This window comes from Triturus cristatus, chromosome 11 (assembly GCF_964204655.1).
Source record: "Triturus cristatus chromosome 11, aTriCri1.1, whole genome shotgun sequence".
NCBI lineage: Eukaryota > Metazoa > Chordata > Amphibia > Caudata > Salamandridae > Triturus > Triturus cristatus.
The window spans coordinates 569,751,510-569,770,835 of NC_140594.1; positions in this window are offsets into that span (position 1 = coordinate 569,751,510).

The following is a 19,326-nucleotide window of genomic DNA, read 5'->3' on the forward strand; positions in this document are numbered from 1 at the left end:
GGCGGCACAAAGTGGGCATGTACCTAGAAGTTACGACACATTAAAACTGGAACTGATGGGGGAGCACACTGGGGGAGGGATGGGGGGGGATGGGGTAGTCATTTTGTTGGGAGGGAAAGTTGAGGGTAATAGTTACCAGAGTGGGGAGGCTGTTAACAGTCAATGAGAGACGGGAAATAGGAACTTGGATAATACCGTACACTCTTATGTATATGTTGCCTGATAATATTGTATGTGAACTCAAGAGAGCAATATATTACTATGTATTGTATGCACCTGTTGTGGAAAGGATGACAGTATGAAGGCGGTTGCGAATAATAAAAAATGTTATTAAAAAAAAAAGAATCACTCCCATTATATCAGACGGTAACAAGCTACAAGTTGGGTAATAGGCTGGAAAGTGATCATCAGCCACAAATGATCATTCTTAATCTAAATATTTCTCTACACGAACAAATTGCCCCTGAGTTAGGTCAGTCCATCGGTCTTAATTATAAAAGGCTACATTGGTCAGTAAGTAGCATACAACACATCAAACAGCAAGCAAGAGACCTGTGGGAAGGCTTTTACAATACTGATCAAAATTTCTTGACCAATTGGGTCCGTTTAGTAGAGAATAATGCTGTTCAGTCAAAAGTCATGGTATCAACATCCACTTCTTTTCCAAAGAAGATGTCAGTGCAACTTAAAACAGTGAAAAGTAAATGTAATCAAGCCCTGAGGGTCCTAAGAAACAACGCATCCTCCAGTGTCAGGAGTGAGGTCTTACCAAAATTAAGGACACTTTATAAGAAAGCGGTATTGGCCCAAACAAAAGCTGAATTAGATCTGTACTGGTGCAAAATTAATTATGCAGCAAAACGTAAGGATGTACGAGAGTTTTGGAGACTGGTAAACCAAGCCAATAGTAGGAAACAACAACAAGTGATATCAAATATATCGGAAGAAGCCTGGGAAAAGCATTTGGGTTCTTCGTCAGGTGGCATAAGTATCATAACAAATCTATTTGAAGATGGAACAGGTGATAACACAAGAGAAAATGCGCCGATAGAGATCCAGTACATAACTGTGGAGAAAATCATAAGTTCTAGTCGTCGGGGCGGAGGTCCGGGGCCAAATGGCATTCCTCAAGCACTATACAAGGAAAATCCGCAAGACTGGGCAAAGAAATTGACAATATTATTTAATTACGTTCTGGTGAACGAAGAAATCCCAGATAAATGGAGGGGCTCAATTTTGGCCCCGGTCTATAAAGCTAGACAAGCCTCGGACCCTGCCAACTATAGGCTAATAGCCTTAATGTATTGTGAAGCAAAGGTTTTTGCCAAATGTTTTCTGGCAGAGTTAACGGCTTGGGTGGTCGCCAGAAAACTGCTATCAATGTATTAGACAGGGTTTATTAAAGGCATGGGGACTATTATGTTACCTCTCATAATTGAAATGGCAAGGCGCCGCTCATTGAATCTTCATCTGTGTTTTATCGATTTTAGCTCTGCCTTTGACACAGTGCAAAGGAACATTCTTTGGAACAAGTTATCGAAAATGGGAATTGCACCTAGACTTCTGAGAGCGATCCAACTGCTGTATACTAATACCTGGACGAGAGTAAGGTTGGGTCATGGTTTAGCAGTTTCAGAAAAATTGATAACAATGAATGGCTTGAAGCAAGGATATATGCTGACTCCAATCTTGTTCAACCTTTTTCTTGCTGACATTTCTTCAGGGTTGAATAGTATTAACTCACACTCTCCGTTGGTGGCCGGCTTTAAGGCTTCCCACTTATTGTATGCCGACGATATTGTGTTAATGAGTTATACAAAGGTGGGGCTGCAGAGGTTAATTAGCGAAACAGCTCTTTATGCTTCATCTCATGAGTCAAACCTCAACTTAAAGAAGACAAAAACTATGCTGGTGTCAAGCGGGACAGCAGCACGACCTATATTGAGCATAGAAGGGACCGTGTTAGAATCAGTCTCAGAGTACAAATATCTGGGTGTTATTCTAGACACAAGGGGTTCGGGTAAGAATCAATGTACAGCGCTACAGAGAAAAAATAATTCATTAACTGCAGCATTCGCTACCCTCCAGAATAGCTTAAAAGGGCACGCCCTCAACCCGTCATTACAAGTTATGTCAGTTAAACATGTTCCATCTCTGATATATGGAGTAGAGATTTTAAGAGGAAGTGCTGATAATATCATAGACAAGCTGGTGACAGGTACGTACTGTTGCCTGTTTAACCTTCCTCAGCAGACATCACCAGTGCAAATCCGACTAGAGTTCGGACTTAAACGACAGAATTTAAACAGCCTAGGGGCATATTTGAAATTCTGTCATAAACTTAGAAGGGATAATAACTCTACACATATGACAGTGGTCTGGGAGGCTATATGTGACAGCAAACATAAGCAGGCCCATGAATATTTTAAATTGGCTATAGATACGTTTAAGGCGGAACAATTATGGGCTTTACCCCTCTCTCAGGTGGCATTTAACAAAGTTATAAATGGGTGCAGTAAAAAAATGTCTTCGCTATTGGATAGGGCATTATTGGCAAAGAGATCCCATGCGTAGACAGTGATTGCATCTTATGGTATGCTCAAACCTCAGAGTTATCTAGGGGACCTGAATGGCCTAAGGGCTAAGCTGAAGTTTATGAGACTCCGATTTGGCAGTAGCCAATTTCGTGGACACACCACTGCTTGGAAAAAGCAGAGTAGTGAAAGGACGTTCCACCTCTGTATATATAAGGGAGAAGACATCTGCCATATCATCTGTAGCTGCCCAGCTTTAATAGTTGAACGTAGAAGATTGCTGAGGCAGGACTTTATTAGTCAACTGATATGAACATGTCGACATGCAGTCATTGCCTGCTTGCAGGGAGAATTTTTACAATTTACTGGCAGATTTTTGAAGTTCATAGAAATAGTAGAGAGGAAACTGACTAACAGTGGTTAATGAAGAGATTTCATAGCATTTTTTAACTTGAAGAGTATTTAATGATGTGGTTTTTAAATAAGAGTTCATGGTTTGGTTACGTATGAAATGTAAGAAAATTGTATAAAGGTGTTTTATCGTAAGTTTTTATTCACTGAACAATTAAACAACAAAATCACTTTCTCTTTCACTTTCCATAAATTGCCAAACTTTAATGCTTCCCACATGTTGTACGCTGAAGACGTAGTATTGATCAGCCAAATAAAGGTTGGTTTGCAGAGTCTAATCAATGCTACAGCAAAGTATGTGGCAGAGCACGGGCTTACAGTCAACCTTAAAAAAACAAAATCGATGGTAGTTAGCACAAGAAGAAGTCTTGTACCATTGTTTCATCTGGAAGGCTAAGCCCTGGAATCGGTCCACGAATACAAGTACTTGGGGTTACCTTCGACTCAAGAAGCTTCTTTATTACACACAATCGCTTGATAACAAGAGAAAGCAATTCTCTAATGACTGCCTTTTGCTTCTTATGGTCTACATTAAAAGTCTCTCCAACCTCTACTGCAAGTCTTGGCTGCATAACTAGCCCCCTCTGTAGCATATTAAGCATAAGACTAGAGTTTCCGGCTATGGAGGCAGAACTTGGCTAGTTTTGGCACCTACTTAAAAACCTGCTATAAACTAAAAAAAAAAGCACAGGTAGCTACTCTAAGCAATGTTTCATGTAGGGCAGTATCTGATCCTGGTAATTTCCAGGCACATGGATATTAGAATCTGGAAATAAAAAGATTGCAGGCTAAGCCACTCTGGGTTTTAACTCTCAGTCAGGCACTTTAAATAAAGCAATCAATTAATTAGTTAAGAAGTCTTCCTCTTTGACAGACATCTTTCTGCTAGGAAAAAATCTCATGTTTCGACGATAATTGGCACCTATGGTTTAATGAAGCCACAACTGTATCTAGATGAACTGTTAGGGTTGAGGGCAAAACTCAAGCTGGTGAGCTGCTGAATGGGCTGTTTTAAAAGCCGATGTAATTCTTCTGCCTGGATCAGTGCTTTAAATGGGCCGGTACTCACCGGTACTGAGTACCGGCACTTCTTATTTTTATCCCTTCAAGTACCAGCACTTCGCCCCCGCCAAGGAGAGTACCGATACTATTGTCTAATATGTTGTTCATTGCTAATTCTGCAGCGGCAGGGTGGCGCCTGCTTCTCTGATACTCTGACAGCCAAAGTGCCCGTGTAGCCCTGTGCTGAACCCCTGCGGAACTGAAACCGTTCAACAGCAGCTCAGTTTCATTATGTCTTTTACGTGTAGGTGTCAAGAATTTCACGTTCACGCTGAGCTTGACAGATCAGTGTCCATACCATTCAGACACTGCTCTGTCAATCACATTTACACTATGGTGTGCATTTGTGCACACCCTGGAATCCTGGCGACCCACTGAGAGCGGCAATTAAGGAAGCCACGGGAGGTAAGGAGTTAAACGTGTTCTTTATCCTGTGAGCCTTTTGTGTGAGTGTTTTACTGATTGTGAGTGTTTAACGGCTTGTGTGTGCCTTTAGGTGTAAGGGAAAGAGGAAGATATAGAATCTGGATAGTCTAAGAAGGTGTATTAAAGAAAGTGTGCGGACTGCTTTGTATGTGCATGTATGCTCGGGCATGTGTGAGCGTGTCTGCACACGAGAATTTGAGTACTAAGCCCAATGCAAATAAATAATAATAATCAGAGCCACTGTAATTATGCGTCAGGGTTGATTAAATTATGTAGCAAGAAAAGGTAACTTATGCTGCGTAATGCAGAATAGTTCCTGATTGATTTACTTCATTATTTTGTAATTTGTATACTTGTTAACACTGTCTGGGCATAGGTTGCACTTCAGTTTAAACATAGCAATAAGCAACAGGAAGGTGAGAAGACAACCTTTGGAAAGGGCCATCCACTGCGCAGCAGCATGTGTTGGTACGATTTTACTAACTTTTGAACTGTTTGAGGTAGAAACAATTTTTTTGTTAAAAGTTGAAGATTATGCAGCAGAGGACGTGGCAAATGCAGCAGATCCATAATTTATGTGAAAATGAATTGCATAATTCCACTTTCCTGACAATAACAGTGTGGCATCAAGAAGCTGCACTAGATAAACAAGTATTGGCAAAGCCATTAGGTGAAGCTGGTGCAATTGTTAATTCAAAAAAGATTATTGCACTAATATGCCACAAAAAAAGAAAACATGCCTCCTATATGTGGTGAGCTTAGCATCCAAAAATTATTTTAAGTAAAAAATAATTTACCATTGCATATAATTTAAAAGTATCAGTGCGCCCTATCAGGCATGTGACTTAGAATTGTTTTTTGGTTGGGGGGTGCGGTGTTTTATACAGCACAAACTAGACTCCAAGGTATTAGAGCACTTTACATGAGCACCAGTAGCATTACAGATGGACACATTATTTTTTTTGCGAGGCACAGGGAGATTAATTGATTTGCCCAGAATCACAGGATGTTGAACATCCCTGTTGAGACTCGAACCCGGTTGTCCAGCTTCAAGGTCAATTGTTCTAGTTGTTCGGCAACATCCTCTCCTCAACTGGTTTAGAACCCCTTTTTAGTTTTAATACACATCACATGGAAGTATGATGCTTATTGGTGCAAGTTGAAGCTACGTTGGCCCTTAATTACTGTAACCTGGAGACCTATTTTAAACAAACACAATGATTGAAAAATGGATAAAAACTGCCAAAGTAAAGTACTGGCCCACCAGCCTGGCAGTGAAGTGCACTTTTTAAGGCAAATTTGCCCATGTGATTAGTAAAAATGTCGCCACTCACAGTGCAAGGTGGTTAGTTGCATTCATGGGCTGCCGCTTTACCCCATGCTATTTGTTGTGGTGAGTGGAAGCAGAATGTGAATGATAGCTGAACAGATCCAGGGGTGAAGACGGTTGAGTAAAATTCCCCTCTACATGTGTACTTTTTATTTATGGAAATTAATTTCATAAGGCTGATGAGACAGCTAAAACTGTCTCTGACCAAACCTTAAAATGAAAAGGGGGTTAGCTGAGCTTCATTTTCCTGCAGGATCTGAAGAAGGACAGATTTGTGATGTTCTTTTGCTGCATTCATTGTTTTCTGTTGTCCCGTGTTAAGATGAGAGAGGACTAGGGGCGTGTGTGTGTGTGCGCATTAGTGGGGGTTGGTGGGGGAAGGGACAGCAATTAATAGAATCTGGCATGGCTGCATAAAATGCATTAAAAGGGTTCAGTAGGTTGTAAGACAAGGATCTTCTGCTCTATATTATCCATTGTACCAATCTTTAAGATGGGTTATGGATGAATTGGGTATAATTCCAAGACATGTCCAGCAAGCAGAGAGACTTTCAGAATTCGTAGTGAGTTCTTTTAGGCTGTCCTTTCACTGTAGGCAACACACCCCTGCTGCGGACGCTCCGTGAAACAAATGGTGGTCGAAATGAAAATACACAACAAGGCCACCAAATGCACACAGCAAACTAGTCATGCCCCCCAAAACACCTAACACATCCCAAAGACACACCCCCATGGCAAATTCAAAAAGTACAAATCCCAGAACAACCCACACAACACACCTGACAGCATACCCCATCCTGACACACCCACATAACTGAGTATAAAACCAGCCCCTTCCCTGACCACAATCCTTTGCAACACTCCAGAAGTGAAGGGACAAACACCACAGCTGAAAGGAGAGGCAAACCATCACACCACACACACATCACCACCACCACCGCTTCCACACCTGCACCTCTAACCCTTTGCACATCACACACCATGGCACCACAGAAAATGGCAAAATTCATTAACAGAGAGTGAGTTGAAGGTTATGGTAGATGAGATAATCAGAGTTGAACCACAATTGTTTGGTAACCTGGTCCAACAGACACCACTAGCCACCAGAACACAAATGTGGGTAAGGATAGTTGACAAGGTCAATGCAGTAGGGACCACCCCATGCAACAGAAATAAAATCATGAAGCGGTGGCATGACCTGAAGACAGTCGTGAAGAAGAAGAGGAGCAAGACCCGTGAGCTGGCTCAGAGGACTGCCGGTGGCCCTCCCATTCCACTAAAACCATTCACTTAATGGGAGGAGAAGGTGCATTCCATACTGCATCCAGAGAGTCTCACAGGAATAGCCGGGGGAGTGCAGGCTGGTTAGTACAAACAAATGTATACCATCACACTGCTATGCACTGTCTTGCACAACTACAAAGCTACACCTCCTAGGCCCACGTCCATCCATCTGCACCACAATACCCAAAACAGGTCTCAAAGATATAACATTCACTCCATCTGATTCACACCAAAGCTACACAACGTTTACAGGGTGGCATGTGTCCAGGCAACCAGCACCACAACTCCCACCAGGCATCCCTGTCCCACCCCTGAGCAGGATGGAGCACTCCCCCCCCCACCCAGAAGCATGTGGCAGCCATTGTATCTCATCAACCAAACTCACAGGTAGGTAGCCATCTTCCCAGGGAGGGCTGTTTGGGGGTGGGAGGCCTGCACCACAACTCCCACCAGGCACCCCTTTCCCACCGCTGAGCAGGATGGAGCACTCCCCCCCCCACCCTCAGAAGCATGTGGTAGCCATTGTATCTCATCAACCAAACTCACAGGTAGGTAGCCATCTTCCCAGGGAGGTCTGTTTGGGGGTGGCACCCCTGTTCCACCCCTGAGCAGGATGAATCACTCCCCCCACCCAGAAGCATGTGGCAGCCATTGTATCTCATCAACCAAACTCACAGGTAGGTAGCCATCTTCCCAGGGAGGGCTATTTGGGGGTGGGAGGCCTGCACCACAACTCCCACCAGGCACCCCGTTCCGCCCCGGAGCAGGATGGAGCACTCCCCCACCCAGAAGAATGTGGCAGCCATTGTATCTCATCAACCAAACTCACAGGTAGGTAGCCATCTTCCCATGGAGGGCTGTTTGGGGGTGGGAGGCCTGCACAACAAATCCCACCAGCCCCCCTGACCCACCCCTGAGCAGGATGTAGCACACACCCCCACCCAGAAGCATGTGGCAGCCATTAGATCACTACAAACAAACTAACATGTAGGCAGTCATTCACCAAGTTTGTTCTGTCTGTGGGTGGGAAGCCTGCACAACAACTCCCACCATGCCCCCTTGTTCCCCAGCTCATCAAGATGGAGCACTCCTTCCCACCCAGATGCATGTGTCAGCCATTGCATTGTACACTTACAAATAACAGGTGGGTAGCCATCCTCACAGGTTGGGGTGCTTGGGGGTGGGAAGACTGCACTACAACTCCCGCCAGGCCCCCTGTCCCACCCCTGAGCAGGATGGAGCACTCTCTCCCCCCAGAAGCATGTGGCAGCCATTAGATCACTACAAACAAACAGGTAGGTAGCCATCTTCACAGGGAGGGCTGTTTGGGGGTGGGAGGCCTGCAATACAACTCTCACCATGCACCCATGTACCACACCGGAGCAGGTTGGAGCACTCCCCCCACCCGGAAGCATATGGCAGCCATTGTATCTCATCAACCAAACTCATAGGTAGGTAGCCATCTTCCCAGGGTGGGCTGTTTGGGGGTGGGAGGCCTGCATCACAACTGCCACCAGGCACCCCTGTCCCACCCCTGAGTAGGATGGAGCACTCCTCCCCACCCAGAAGAATGTGGCAGCCATTGTATCTCATCAACTAAACTCACAGGTAGGTAGCCATCTTCCCATGGCGGGCTGTTTGGGGGTGGGAGACCTGCACAACAACTCCCACCAGCCCCACTGACCCACCCCTGAGCAGGATGTAGCACGCACCCCCTCCCAGAAGCATGTGGCAGCCATTAGATCACTACAAACAAACTAACAGGTCGGCAGCCATTTACCAAGGGTGTTCTGTCTGTGGGTGGGAGGCCTGCACAATAACTCCCACCATGCCCCCTTGTTCCCCAGTTCATCAAAATGGAGCACTCCCTCCCACCCAGATGCATGTGACAGCCATTGCATTGTACACTTACAAATAAAAGGTAGGTAGCCATCTTCACAGGGAGGGCTGTTTGGGGGTGGGAGGCCTACAATACAACTCCCACCATGCACCCCTGTCCCACCCCTGAGCAGGATGGAGCACTCTCCCCCACCCAGAAGCATGTGGCAGCTATTAGATCACTACAAACAAACTAACAGGTTGGTAGACATCTTTCCAGGGAGGGCTGTTTGGGGGCGGGAGGCCTGCACCACAACTCCCAACAGGCCCCCTGTTCTACCCCTGAGCAGGATGGAGCACTCCGTCCCAACCAGAAGCATGTGGCAGCCATTAGATCACTACAAACAAACTAACAGGTTGGTAGACATCTTTCCAGGAAGGGCTGTTTGGGGGTGGGAGGCCTGAACCACAACTCCCAGCAGGCCCCCTGTCCCACCCCTGAGCAGGATGGAGCACTCCGTCCCACCCAGAAGCTTGTGGCAGCCATTAGATCACTACAAACAAACAGGTAGGCAGACATTTACTAAGGTTGTTCTGTCTGTGGGTGGGAGGCCTCCACAACAACTCCCACCATGCCCCCTTGTTCCCCAGCTCATCAAGATGGAGCACTCTGCCCACACCCAGATGCATGTGTCAGCCATTGCATTGTACACTTACAAATAACAGATAGGTAGACATATCATGCTTTCTTGTCCCACCCCTGAGCAGGATGGAAGCCTCAAACACACACACACAGACATATGTCAAAAATCCAAGCCAAATTTGAAAACATAACAGGTAAGTAGCCAGTACATGCACCCAGCCATTCCTCTCAAAAAGCATGGTGCCATATGACAACACCAGCCCTCTAATTGCACAAATATACACACCGATCCTATTGCCACTTACAGTTTGCAGACAGCTAAGCAAATGAAACTGTCACAGCAACCAAAGTGTGACACACCAATTCACATGTAGAAGAAAGTCTGTGCACAATCATGCACAGCACTGAATGCCATGTGTAAGTGCCATGGGGGCTGATGAAAACAAAGAAAGCATGGTTGGTGGTACAAATTCAGACATGCACATGACATGACAAAGGTATGCATGATATGACAATGGCCAGTTCCTGCTCAGATGTAACGTTTGCCTGGGCAGAGTAATCAACAAAGAGGCTTCACAGAAAATCTTTGTTGCGCTAGTCCCTAGTTGGTAACATGTCCCTGTAATCACAAAATATGCACGTGGCGCTTGGTATGTTGTGACACCTCACACCATGGACAAGTTATGCATGTACCTCAACATCATCTCTGGAGGCACAGTAGTGCACGTACAAACAATGTGATGATTAGTCAACTGTGTGGTGTACAAACAGTGAATAATACACAGCTAACACAAAGCTTGTGTGGTGCACTACAATGACCATTTATCTGACCCACAGGTGACCAAGAACTGACTGCAGAGGACAACACCATCAACCTGCAGAGCCAGTCTCCCCCCTCGGAACATGGACTCTCGCATGTTCACTCCCGGGATTCAGAGGACCAGGAGCTCGAAGCCAGCCCATCTGGTGTGCCAGGGCGCAACAGGTCCCAGGACCACATAGTCCCCCCCACCACATCTGCAGCAACACCAACCTCTCTGCAGAACCCTGCTGTTACGGCCTGTGCGTCCTCCACCACCACCACCACCACCAGTGCTGCCTGCAACACTCTCCTTGTCCCAGAGGATGACCACCCCACACCACCAACTGAGGTGGGCAGGGAGAGGATGCGGGGGCCCGCTGAGGTGAGGCAACAGGTCCCTGGCAGCAGGGCAGGTGGGAGGGGCAGGGTCAGGCACAGACAACCAGAGCCTGTGACCGAAGCCCTTGACAACATAAACAGAGTCCTTGGGGCCTATGAACGGGCCCAGGGACGAACGGGCCGGTCAGAAGAAGATTCCAGCGAGCTCCTCCTGCTGATGAGGTCCATGGACACCCGCATGGGCCCAATTGTGGACCTTTTGGGCCAGCTAGTGGCGGTAGTGAGAGACAGGCCGGCGCCACAAACACCTCCTCCACTTCCTCCTGGTGGGCCGCAGGATGACAGTTCATCATCCTCCCCTGCGGCCACAGAGAGGGGTGAGTCCTCAGGTCTCACTGGCCCTACAGCAGAGCCCCCCACTCCCAAGCGACGAAGGGGCCATCCTAAGAAATCCATGGGAGTATCCCATGGCAAAGCACCTGCCAAACGTCAGTCACGGAGCCAGCCATGATGGCAACCCACTTCACTACTGCATTGACTTTTTGGACTATCCTTCCCCACACTGCCTTGGGAATGGCATCTGTCTGTTGGACTAGGTAACCACATCAATGTGGTGACTACTCGATTCGCTCATTTAGCATAACTTTCAACTCATTGCTTCACTAATTGCCTCAATGTAAATGTTCACCCCCTCACATGTCACCATTGTAAATAAATACACCTTACACACATGTCGTTGTTTCTGCTCCATGTTTAATCCAGGATGTGCAGTCTTCACCATGATCACAATGTACCAGGAGTATGGAATGTATGTAGGCAAGGCGAGGCTGAAGGGACCTAGGAAAACATAACAGAACATGATTCAGAAGTCTGGGTGTGGCATCACAGACATCACACAACACTTACCATCAAGCAAATCCATCATGCACACATCACAATGAGCAACAGTGCCAACATACACATCCTGTAGATGTTCCTAACTACCCTGTACCAGAAAGATTGTCAGCCACCACTGAGTCAACAACCGGCTGCAGTCAAAAAGCTCACATATACCTTCACAACAACAGCAACATCATCAGACAATGGGTCCGTTGTACATCGACACTCACCTTCAAGTGAAGTAGCGGTTGATGAGCTGTTGACGCAGGTCGACACCTTCCTCCTCTCCACTGTCCTCGTCACTGGACACGGGTTAGTTTGCAGGCGGGGGCCTTGGCTGCTCATCATCATCCAGGATCAGGGGGATCTCCTTGTGAATGGCCAGGTTGTGGAGCATGCAGCATGCCACTACTATCTGACACACCTTCCTCGGCGAGTACATCAGTGCACCTCCGGTCTTGTCCAGGCAGTGAAATCGTGACTTCAGGAGACCAAAAGTACGCTCCACCACACAACGTGTCCTCCCATGGGCATCATTGTAGCGGACATCAGCTGGTGCTCTGGGATTCCACAGTGGGCTCAGCAACCAAGGACGGTTGGGATATGCAGAGTCACCTAGATGTGAAAAACACAGAGAAACCTTGTAATGTGGCAGAGGACAGCATGTCACACACACAGCATGCTATTTGACTATGCATACTCAACCACAATTCATGCACGCTCAGGAAGCAGATTAGCCATCAGCTGTGGTACAATGCTATTACGCATGATGTATGAGTCTTGGTCTGAGCCTGGAAATTTGGCACACACGTGCGAGATGATCATATCCGCCTGGCACACCACTTGCACATTTATGGAGTGGAAATGTTTACGATTCCTATAGATGTGCTCACGTGCCTGTGGTGGAACAAGCCCAACATGGGTGCAATCAATGGCACCAACAACATGGGGGATGTGTCCAAGGGCATAAAAATCTTCCTTCACAGCCGCCAATTCAGGCCCCCTGGGGAAATGGATACATCTGTCCTTGTAGATCATCATAGCGGACAGGACATCACGCAGCATAGGTTGCGACATCCCATCTCTGCTGGACACCGTGTGCTGGAATGATCCAGTGGCAAACAATGCAGGGCCGCCATCACCTTAGATGTTGGGGTGAAAGCTATTGGATATGTTCTGCGAGGCTACAGGTGGGGCTCAAACATAGTACATAGGTTTCTGTAGGGTGGCTCTATCCAGACGGAATTTCCGGATGATCTCCTCATTCTCCATGTCTTCCAGCACTGTGAAGGGACGATACAGATTTGGTCTCCTCCTAGTTGAGATGAAAGTGACCACATGTCAATGCAATACAACATGAGATGTGCACAACATCTTACGTTTTGACTGACATAACACCAACAATGACTGTCATCACAATTGAGTTACAGAGCAGCTTACATGTAGGGACACCTTCAGCTACACTACTCGTACACTTGTCCACTTTTCACACAACAAGTACCTCCGAAACAACATCTGACTATGAGAATGCACATAGGGATATGGCCACATCTAGCATGAGCACGCCTGAGAGTATTTCATCCAGCATATGTGTACAATTGCAACACTACTGTCTCATACCTAGCTGCTGTACCTGACATACCTTCAGGCGTAAGTTGAACATGGCACACATCAACTAAACAATGACCACAGGCTGAGCGTAAACAACACGTGTGTGTATGATCCAAGAACAGAAGACAGTCAAATATGCACATTGTTCATTAAGACATACATCACTGTGAGTTTCACAGCACTTTCACACATTGACATGTGTACACATTGAAGAGTCCATGACAACACTGTTCTGTGTACATGCCCATCAATATCACAAGTGACATGTGAGGGAGTACATGCCAATGTACAAAATCACATACACCAACATGGCATGTGTAGTCAGCAGTGGGTTAAATGTGACATTAGCATTGTGTGCACAATGATGTGCCATTAATCATGTGGCCACTGTGCACTGTTGATAACTGCCCATTGGCCATTGACACAGCATTATGTGTCCATAGGTGCTGTCAAAGTGCTCCGACACCCAAATCATGTCAATGTATGGCACCCAAATCATGGTAGCTAACGCCTGGCACCAGCGGTGTGTCACCGCCAATGCCCAAGATACAATCACAGTAGGGATAGATATATATGTATTGCCAAATGGTGGTTGGCATGCTCTGTCACCCAAATCACGGTCATAGGCACCAATGTATGGCACCCAAATCGTGGTAGCCGTTGCCTGGCACCAGCGGTGTGTCACCACCAATGCCCGAAACACAATTGCGTTAGTGATAGGCATATACACATGCTCAAATGGTGGTTGGCATGCTTCGCCACCCAAATCACGGTCACTCATGTCAATGTATGGCACCCAAATCGCGGTACCTACTGCCTGGCACCAGCGGTATGTCACCGCCAATGCCCAAGACGCAATCGCGGTAGGGATAGGTATATATGTATTGCCAAATGGCGGTTGGCATGCTCTGCCACCCAAATCACGGTCATAGGCACTAATGTATGGCACCCAAATTGCGGTAGCCACCGCCTGGCACCAGCGGTGTGTCACCGTCAATGCCTAAGACACAATTGTGGTAGTGATAGATATATATGTATTGCCAAATGGCAGTTGCCATGCTTCGCCACCCAAATCACGGTCACTGATGTCAATGTATGGCACCCAAATCGTGGTAGCTTCCGCCTAGCACCAGCGGTGTATCACCGCCAATGCCCAAGGCACAGTCGCGGTAGTGATAGATATATATGTATTGCCAAATGGCGGTTGGCATGCTCCGCCACCCAAATCACGGTCACTCATGTCAATGTATGGCACCAAAATTGCAGTAGCTACCGCCTGGCACCAGCGGTGTGTCACAGCCATGGACCATGCCCTTACAGCTTACACAGGGAACCGTAATCGCGGTAGCCTAAAGCAATTTTGAAAATCGTGGTACACGTGCTTCACCACCGCGGAGCCGGTCATTGGATGTATTTGAAAAAGGCTGACCTGGAACACCAATTGCAGCAGCTTGGAACCACTGAAACTGCCCCAGGGGGCTATATATGTGTGGGAGAGAGCCTCACATTTCCACAGCTTCCAGAGCCTGCTGCCTGCCACCCCTCAACACCACCTGCTGCTGTCTCCAGGGACTGCTGCCTGCCACCCCTCTATACCAACTGCTGCTGCTGCTGTCTCCAGGGACTGCTGCCTGCCACCCCTCAACACCAACTGCTGCTGCTGTCTCCAGGGACTGCTGCTTGCCACCCCTCAACACCAACTGCTGCTGCTGCTGTCACCTGGCCACAGTGATGGTGAGGACTGAGAAGATCTGGGCCAGTCCCTTCACCAGCAAGGAGCAGGAGGTCCTGGTGGACGAGGCGCTCACACAGTATCCAAGGCTATATGGTGCCCCAAATGTCGTGGTAAGTGTGAGTGAGAGTGCAGGGGGGGCACAAGTTGAGCTGCTGCAGTATGTGCCTGAGAGTGTGGGATTTTGTCATGCACTGCCTAGCATGCTTTCTCCAGGGGGAAGGGGTGTGTAGCTTATTTCACACGTTTCCCTGCCTGCACATCACGATTTGAGGGACATGTATTGTCTTGTCAGCCATACAATGACGCAGCAAGTTGGTAATGCAGGAGTCAGCACAGTGATTGCTTGGTTGAATGGATGTGTCGGTCCCTGTTGTCTTCTCAGTGTGAGCCCACCTGGCCTTCACAGTCACCGCCCAATCTGACAAGGACACATCACTGAATGTACAGAGTGTTACATGTGTCTTTTTTTCCTTACTCTCCATCAATGAGCCATCTCAGCCCTGTAGATTGCACACAACAGGCCTTGTGAGAAGGGTGTGGGTTTGTGAGATCATGTCCCTCAATGTGACATCCATGCCACAGTGAGCCATTCACAGGGCAAGGACATTGAGGGCTGCGCAGTGTTGGACACAGTGAGTCTAACCCCAAACATATGTTGATTTGTAAAGTATGTCTTGCTCTACTTACAAATTGACAGTAGATGTGGGGAGTCTACACATGGCTTTATGTTATGGCAACCTGCATGTGTATGAGATGGGCAGGTACTGTGTCCACCCTCACACCTGCATGCATTTACGTGTGGTTCTCCCATGCTGATGTACCATGTGAGATGCATTGTTGTCTCTGTTAGCCATATCTGTGGATTTGGGATGAGTCAGTATCATGCTACTGTACTGAGAGATATTGGTACATAACACTGTCACTGATGTTTTTCCACCTTGTCTCCCATGCCTGCAGCTCAAAGTACACCAGCGTAAGGTCGTGTGGAGGGCCATTGCATGCAAGGTGCGGGCTCTGGGTGTCTCAAACCGACGGCGCACCCACTGTCACAAGAGGTGGGATGACATCTGCCGGCTGAGCAAGAACGTGGCGGAGATGACACTGAGGCTGCTCCCTCGAACTGGCAGGTTGGCGCGGCGCAGCATGACACCACTAATGGCCCGCATCTTGGCCGTGACACAGCCTGAGCTTGATGCACGTTTGAAGGATCAGCAGCAGCAAGCTAGGGGTGAGTATTCTGGGAAGGGTGACTTTGGCTGTGAGTGGCTGCATGTGTACACAGCCTGAGCCAGCGCTGGGCTATGTGATGTTGGTAGTGTGATGCAGTGGCTTGTAAGTGACCTCTGTGCTGGGTGCAGCTGTCATGCATTTGCCCTACCTGTTCTTCCTAATGTAATTTGAGTACTGGGCATTGACATTGCATTCTGAGTCGTGGGCTTCAGGTATCGTCTGCATTGGGTAGTCTGGTAAATCACATGGAAGGGAATGGCAGTGTGCCTAATCTGAGTGTGCTTTCATCAATGCGTGCATTGCCTGATCTCAGATTTGTGAGGCTTAGACATCTGATGCCAATGTGCAACAGAAGTTGTGCCCCAATTTACAACATGGTGGATGGCATGAGCTCATGGCCATTGTGGACTGTTATGTTGGAGTCTGTATCTGTGTTGTCCCCTTCTGCTCCATCCAGATATGACAGCGGCAACATGTTGTAGGGTTTATCATTGCCCCCATCAGGGCCCTAGGTGTGCTCAGAGCTATTTGTGTGTCTGGTTGAACGGAGTCACCGGCAGGATATTGTGCTCTGTGGTTATCACGTGGCTCACTTATGCCTGAATTTTTTGTTGACACGCACTGTTCCAGTTAAAAATTGAGGTCGCACAATGTTGTAGCACAGGGTGGTGTGCAACATGTAGATTTCATCATCTTCAGTGATGCTTTGCTTGCATATGTTTGTTCTGTTGATGCCAATGAACTGACCCTACTTCTCCCGCTCATGCAGTATCTCCCATGGGCACGGAAGAACAGGGGACGGACACCAGTGGTGAGGCATCAAGCACAACAGCTGCACACGAGCACAGTGACACAGATGTGACCAGCGCCTCGGAGGGGGACAGGAGTCTGGTGGAGGAATCACAGCCAGAGACGCAAAGCTCAACGTCATCTGACGCCAGCGGTGACGCATCCATGTTGGCGGGCACAGGAAACAGGGACTCTGCCTCCTCTTCCACCACACAGCGTACAGTGCCCACCCTCCCAGCTACTTCCACTAGTGCTGCCCGTGTTCGCAACAGTAAGAAGGGAAGAGTGTCCTTCACCCCAGGCACCGCTGCCCCTGCCTCTGTTCTCCCTGCTGTCATCAGTGCTGACTCTGTGGACCTTTTGCACCAGCTGTGTGTGGGCCAGACAGCTCTCCTCAATGCCTTCATAGTCCACGACAAAAAGTTGGCGCAGGTGGTTGCTTTCATGGAGGGCATACATTCAGATGTGGGTGGGCTACATCGGACTGTCCAGTCTTTGTCCTCCACTGTGACGATAGCCCTTCAACTGGCACAATCTCGGAGTCCAGCTCCAGTCCCTTTGTCCACCCCCCTGCCAGTGGCCACATCTGATGATAGTGACCACGCACAACAGACCTCAAGGTCAAGATACAGCACACGCAGCACACAGCAGCAGCAGCCCAAGCGGTCTAGGGCACAGACACCATCCCCGCAGGAAACTAAAGCCACCCCAGAGCGCAAAGACAAAAGCCCATCAGGCGACACCAAGGGGCACAAAGCCAAGAAGCAGACCTCAGGGTCACATGCTTCAGAGGCATTCCCAGCCAAGGACTCTCCTGTCCCAAAAGTGTCTCGCAAAGACAAGCAGACAGTTTCCGTGCCCACTGAGAAGGTGGTGCCTGCTAAGAGTTCACATAAGAAGAGCTCCAAGGCAGATTCACCCACAACCTCGACTCCCATCCAAAGCCCTGTGACGCAAGGAAAGGAGGGCACTGTAGGGGAAACACCTGGTAAACAGGGGATGGAGGGGCAAAGGCAAGGCCAGGCCAAGCGAACAGCTGGATCCAACATGTCCCCAGAGGGAGGGCCACTGTCTGCACCTGATGCAGCTTTGGTGGAGAGTGTGCCTGTTGTGTCCGCACAACTTGACATTAATCCCAAGACAGGGAAGCTATTTCGACTCCCCAAGAAGTGGAAAGGCACCCCTCCACAATCTCCTACCCACACTGTGTCTCACGGCAGCATTACTCCACCTCCACGTGCCACTACACCACCTAGTCCAAGCAGCCCACCGGCTTCCCAAGCCACTGATGCCTCTACCTCAGCTGGGCCTCTCTCCCCGGTCAAGTCCTCCAACTGTCCCCGACACACAGCCAGCTCCCAGTCCAACTGACAGCCAAGTTTGAGTGGTAGTCACCCTTACACACCTGCCTCTCCCACAGCGGTGCCTGTACTGCCCATTGTTACCCCGCGGACTGTATTGCTGACCATGGCAGGGTACAGTCACACACATTCCCTGTGCAGCTTCTCATGGACTTATCCTGCACTTTGTGCTGGCCACTGGCCTTGTTGTTCACTGCTGTCTGCCCCTTGCCTGTGCAGCTTCTAAAGGGCTTACTCTGCACATTGGACTGGCCACTGGCCTTGTTGTTCACTGCTGTTTGCCCCTTGCCTGTGCAGCTTCTCATGGACTTACTCTGCACATTTGACTGGCCACTGGCCTTGTTGTTCACTGCTGTTTGCCCCTTGCTTGTGCAGCTTCTCATGTAACCACTCTGGACTTTGTGCTGGCCACTGGCCTTGTTGTTCACTGCTGTTTGCCACTTGCCTGTGTTCCTGACTGATGAGGTTGTACATTCCTGTTTTGTCTGTGCTCCCATTGCCTTTCCAAAGTTTGGCTGCACAGGTCATGTCAGGTCTTGTTGTGGTTCTGTGTGTGTTTTTGTTGAGTTATGTGTTTGGCTGTTGTTTTTGTGCAGACATTGGTTCTGGCATCCCTGTGAGTGTGTGATGTTTGTGGATACCCCCCAGGGAGTGTGATTGTTTGTCTGTGTATTAACTGGACATTATTGACACCCTTCTGTGTGTCTGACACTGGTGTTGTGTGCTGCAGGTGTGATGGGGGTATGTGTGAAGATTCCTACTTGTGTTTGACAGTCATGGAGTGTGTCAATGGGCCCTGTGTGTTGTGCTGCTGACATACTCCTGTCAAGTAGTTGTATACATATGTGTGGCTGTTCACTGTTTGACTTCAGGGCCTTCCTTTCATCCTTGTGCCTATACATGGGCTGCCTTGCTATCTCCCTGAGTTGTTGCACTGACTTCACTCACTGCCAGCCATGTGTGATTTGATGGCTGAGGGTGTTCTTATATGTTCCTTGTCTTGCATGTGATGTACACATGCTTGGTGGTTAGCTCCTTGGCCTTCCATTGCTGCTGGCATGTGGTCTGTGTA